Source organism: Lathyrus oleraceus, chromosome 7 (genome assembly GCF_024323335.1).
Source record: "Lathyrus oleraceus cultivar Zhongwan6 chromosome 7, CAAS_Psat_ZW6_1.0, whole genome shotgun sequence".
Lineage (NCBI taxonomy): Eukaryota > Viridiplantae > Streptophyta > Magnoliopsida > Fabales > Fabaceae > Lathyrus > Lathyrus oleraceus.
The window spans coordinates 175,499,207-175,505,206 of record NC_066585.1 but is presented as its reverse complement, the minus strand read 5'-3'; the positions used below and the strand labels follow the sequence as shown (position 1 = coordinate 175,505,206).

Genomic DNA, 6,000 nt, shown 5'->3' with positions numbered 1-6,000 from the left:
TAAAAAAAAGCGATTCTTCTTCGTCGATACGAAGAGAAGCATGCATTCTCTGTTTTTCCACAGCGCAAACTCTGTCAACTTAACTTCTTCACTTCTTTTCCCAAATAATCACAAACTCTGCTCAAAACCCCGTTTCCAATCCTCCATCAAAATCAATACACCAATCCCCAAACACGTCCCTAACAAAAAGGTTATAATCCTCTGGGACCTCGACAACAAACCTCCACGTGGACCTCCATACGACGTCGCACTCTCTCTCAAAACCCTCGCCGAACGCTTTGGCGACGTCGTTTCAATCTCCGATTACACAAAACGACACTCCTTCTTCAATCTCCCTCAATGGAATACCAACCAAAACCCTAACCCTAATTCGATTCCCTGCCGTGTCTGTGGTCACGAATGTAAATCAACTTTCGATCTCAAAATTCATTTCAAGAGAGTTCATCTGTACCAGCGTAAGAAGTTAAGGGAAAAATTGAAATCCATTAAGTTGAGTCGTTCGAAGGTCTGGTTCGTTCGGAGAATCCATACTTATAATGAAGTTGCGGGGAATATTGTTGCACCTAGGGTTGGATTTGGTTTGGGTTCGGAGTTGCGGCGCGCAGGGGTTTTCGTTAAAGTTGTGAAGGTCGGTGAGAAGGGGAATGCGGCGGATTTGTGCTTGGAGAGGGAGATGATGAGCGGAGAGGTTGGTTGGTTTGTTATGGTTTCGGATGATCGGGAATTTGCAGAGATGTTGAGGAAGGTTAGGGAGGTCAATTTGAAGACTGTTGTTGTTGGAGATTATTGGGATAGGGATTTGGGGAAGAATGCTGATTTGTGGCTTCCTTGGAATGTTGTTGAGAATGGAAAGCTTGGGGGAATGGGTTTAATGGGAAGAACAGAGGGTTTGGATGATGAACTGGAAGGAGATCAGGATTTGGACTATGGTGAATATGTAATAGAGGAAGAACTATATGAAAGGTTTTAAATAATTGTCTGCATCGTGTTCTCTTTAAGACTCTCACGATTTTGGTCAGTAATGTGTTCTCTTTGAAGCTCTTGCGATTTTGGTCTGTACGAATTGTAAATATGTAGATGCACTATATTCTTTGTTTTGAATGACTTATAAGTATTTAGATTTGTGTCTTAATAGTTTTTTTTTACATATCTTATATCTTATACCTGTTGTTATAGATTTGTGTATTAAGGGTTCATGTATTGGTTACATTTGTTGAAGCTTATGAGAAACAAATTGATCTTGTTTGAATATGACAATCACTAAGTTTGTTGAATTGAAGATGGACAATGAGAGTAGATTTAAGGGGAAGAAGTCAAGACCAAAGTTTGTCTCAGTCTCCGAATTCCATTGAGTGCCAAAACATTGTTGGTGTTGATTCCGAAAAGAGAAAGACATCGATGGTGATGACTCTGGTATAAAAAGATTTAAGCCGGGAACTTTCATTCGATTGGGCTACTGATTTATTTAGAAATTTTCACAACATTTTCTACCCCGCTAACAATACTATTCTTCGTTACAAACCTTATTATAAGGAGCATGTTGCTTTTAAATAAGGGTAATGCTAATCAGGATTCTCTTGGCCCAAGTTATATATATATATATATATATATATATATATATATAATTAAAAATTTTAATTAATTTTTTCATTACAAATTTTTTATAAATGAATTTCTTAATTTGTGTCCACATAAGGTAGGAGCAAAAGTGGTTTGAAAATCTTAATACATGACAAAAAAGAATACATCATATTCGACTACTACAAATAGTTGTTAAACTTTGTTAGTTAGGATACTTGATTGATATCAAATGAATATCGTTGATCATTGGTATGAAAATCAAATGGTTTGATTTTACAAAATATTTTAGTTTATGTTTCATAGTACATTTTGCATATTCGAAAAAATACTATACAATTTAACATATTTCTTTGTGCTGTTGTAGGATGGAAAAAGATGTTATGAATTTTAGTATTGTTTCAATGATGATGTTCAATGTTTTACAGTTTAATTTAAGAGATACTATTGGATAAGTTGACATGTTATCTTTTGAGTTTTATAATAATTACGTACTATTATATGTTTTATTTATGTTACTTTTCTTTTTATAAATGAATCACAATTGTAAGATTATATTAGTGTATGTTTGTAGTTCTCTATGTATTAACGGTCTTAAAATATAAATTCAAAGTTCGGGTTTGTTACAAGTATGTATAAAACGGTGTGCAAATAGGAAAATTCCATACCATTGGGCCACAATCCACATGAGTGTCGCATCGCGCGAAAAACCGACGGGAAAAGAAAGAACAACAGAGCCGCCACCGTGCGTTATTTATCCCAAAAGAGGGAAAGGAAACGCTCAGAGTAAACCTAGGAAAGAACATGGTCTCGCGACCAAAGAGTATGGGTTCGGGAGTCGGTTATGCGAAGGGAAGGTATTAGCACCCCTACGCATCCGTCGTACTCGACGGGATCCACGCACAAAAGGAAGGAAAATGGTTGCTAAAACACTGCTCAAACACACACACGCACTGGCTGAAAGAGACACAAGAAAAACAGACAAGACTGACTCGGCAGGATGTCGCATCCTGGGCCTACTTAGTCTATCAGGCATAGACATCAGAGTCGAAGTAGTTCGGACTGGGGAGACGACACATGCTCGCTAGGATATCGCATCCTATGCATACGTATCTTCTCGGACGAGAGAAGAATCAGAGCATTCGTAGCTCGGCTGACACGCGCACAAACAAACACAGGCATAGGCAAACGTGGAGCCCGACTACCAATCACTGGACTTACATCAGCATCCGAACCAAAACGCACTCAAGAAGGCAAACGTGGAGCCTGAACGCCAATCACTGGACTTACATCAGCATCCGAACCAACAAACCCACACTGGAACCCAAATGCCACTCGATGGACTTACATCAGCTTCTAAGCATACAACAACACAACAAGTTAATAGGGAGTCGGGGACTCGAGCCTATAACTGTCAAACACGCACTCAAACAGACAGACAACAGATTGCTAAGGAGTCAGGCACTCGAGCCTAGCAACTGTCAGACAACTCACACAAAAAAGAAAAGGGCGCCCGGAGAGATCAGCTCAATCTCCTGCCTACATACTTCATCTGGTATGAAGATCAGGGCGATGTAGTTCCCCTACGGAGGGATAAAGGACTAGCCTAATCAGATAACAGAGGGAGACACAACTAGGGAGACTACGACTCGAGCCTAGATGTTATCATGCAAATCAACCCTAAGTTAAGGTTTCTAGCTAAATGGCACAAGGGCCAACCTATCCTAAGTATGGCTCACACAGGAAGCAAGCCACACACACTTAACTTGCCCAGGAAGCAAGCCAAGCAAAACCTAACTTGCACAGGAAGCAAGTCTAAACTGATCCTAACTTGCACAGGAAGCAAGTCAAAACAATCCTATCTTGCACAGGAAGCAAGTCAAACAAACCTAACTTGCACAGGAAGCAAGTCAAACAATCCTACAAGCACAGATAGCACACACTATACACAAACAAGTGGCTCAAACAAGGGTTAGGTTTTAGTCGAGGGGTCATGTCAACCTCAACAAACAAACCTCTGGAACTGGGTGAATATTGCTCTTAACCTTGCCATTGAGAGACTAAGGTGAAGCAGATGAAAGGATGAGTGAAGATAAGACTTCACAGCTCTTATCCCTGGCCTGGGAGAGCTCAAGACAAGAATGTGTGGGTTCAGAAAGTAGGAACCCTTCTACACATTAAGACTGACTCAACTGTACAATTGTACAAGATCTTGGGTTTTTATCTGTAATGCATCAACACAGTGGTGTGAGCAAAGCAGATGACACACTGAATAGTGGGGGATAGATTGCATATCCCTACCTTCCACCAATTGCCTCTTCACTTAGGAGGACTTTGACTCTATGCAAGGACAAAATTAAACAATCACAAACATTGCCTCTTAAGGAGGACTTCAGACAGTTGCCTGGCCAAGTAACAGGCCAGGTCTTCCAGACTACATGAAGTAAAAGAGACATACCTCAATGCAAATTGCTTATACAAGCAAAGCAAAGCAAAAAGTTCACAAGGAACTAAGCAACTAAAGCACCTGAAACAGTCAAGCAGATGTTAGTATGCAACCTCAAACAAAACAAACAGAAACAGACAACAACTGTCCATTAGAGGCACATGGATGTGCAAGGCACAAGGCTTAGGGCATGTGAGCCAAGCCACCTACAAAACAAAGAGGTTAGACAATGATACTTGAGTAAGCTCAATCAAAAGAATTGGTCTTAATGGCCATTTGATGGTCAACCTGAAAACACAAGCTCAAAGGTGAGTAACAAGACCACTAGGGCAAGCCTAGGGTCAAAAGTGAATGAGAAAGTTAAGACAGCAAAGGGCAAGCATCCCAAATCATGTTCAAACAATTAGGAAACACAAACAATTGGATTCACACTCATATCAATCATCATCATCATTTCATGAACCATTCAGGTCAAAACATGGCAAACAGAAGCTCATAGAAGTCAACAGCAAGACTTGCATCAAAAGCAATCTTAGACATTTCCAAAAATCACCAAATAAATCATGATCAAACCTAACACATAGAATGGTATACATGTCAAATTTCATCTCATTTGGACAAGTGGAAGACAGTCAATGAAAATCAGAAAGTCAAGGCAATTTTGAACATGCTTAAGGAAGTCAACCAAACATGCATCAACTTAGAAAAATCATAAGTCAAGAATGGTGTATGATAAATGAGTGGGATCAAAACCATGGCAAAGATGAGGATGTCTAGTTATCTCATGCAAAATTTCATGTCCATCCAATAGAGTATGAGAATTTCACAAATGAAATGGGAACATGTGTCACACAAAGTCAACATTTGTCTAGGCAGGGAAGAAAAATCTCAAACAAATGGAAAATTGTTCAAATAAATCCAAGAAAAATTCACAAGTCAACTAGACATACAAGAGTATGCTCATGCAAAATTTCAATCCATTTGGAGGTCAAGAAGCATGGTAATGAAAATCATGAAGTTGGACATCAATGGTGTGACACAAATTGTCACACCCTAATTCAAAAAATCATAACTCACAAACCACAAATGATAAATTCACAAACTCTACACCAAAATCACCATGAATGTGTCTAGTTTAAGCACAAAAAATTTGGGAGCCATTGGATACATTCTCATCATTTCACAATTGATTTGGCAAAGTGTACAAAATTTGGTCACATGTCACAAACCCTAAGGCCATTTAAAAACCATTCATCCAAAAATTCTGGAAAAATAATGATAAAAAAGTAGAGATCATGATGAACACAACACAAAAAATCCCATTCAATTTGGATCAAAAATGAGCAAGTTATGAATTTTGGAAGATTGATGAAATAATTGAAGAAATAAATTGGAATAAAATTGAAAGAATGGCATTTTTGTAAATAACCCTGTCACTTATCAAAACGACCGTGTTTTGGTCCAGAAAATGAAATATTTTCATTGGCTCTGGGGCGCGGGTACAGTAACACGTGAGACAAAGGAAAATCCTGGAAAATGCATTGGAAGGCTAGGGTTTCTGCTACAGGAAACAACACTCATCCCTCTCAAATTCGACCCAATCAATTCTTCTCCAAACAAAGCAATGGCATATACTAAAATGATCATCAAACAACAAGCAGTATGAATCCCACCATGGTTTTCATTAAATCGAGCTAGGCAATAAGAAATGATCAAGGACATATTCAAACATGAAGTTTAAGAATCAAAATTCTCACTCAATACAAGACCATTTCACACGATTCAAATATCAACAGAATCAGCATACAAGGAACTACAATAAGCATAGCATGGATTTTAGAATGGTGAAAATCGAATTTTACCAATTTTGAAGCAGAATGAGAAACAGTGTGGTTTTGGTCCTCTTAGCCTGAAACTGATGCTTTAGAAACTCCCCAATGATGAATGATGAAGGTTGTTTTGCTTGAGATGGCTTG

General features: G+C 38.7%; 1 protein-coding gene across 1 annotated transcript in view; it reads left to right on the top strand.

The window, feature by feature from the left end:
* The first annotated feature begins 537 nt into the window (after positions 1–537).
* The window catches only part of LOC127102719 (uncharacterized), a 99,899-nt gene continuing 94,436 nt past the window's right edge, over positions 538–6,000 (top strand). The window contains exon 1 of the mRNA XM_051040063.1: positions 538–628. The gene's annotated coding sequence lies outside the window, so the exon portion shown is untranslated. The remainder of the gene's footprint in view (positions 629–6,000) is intronic.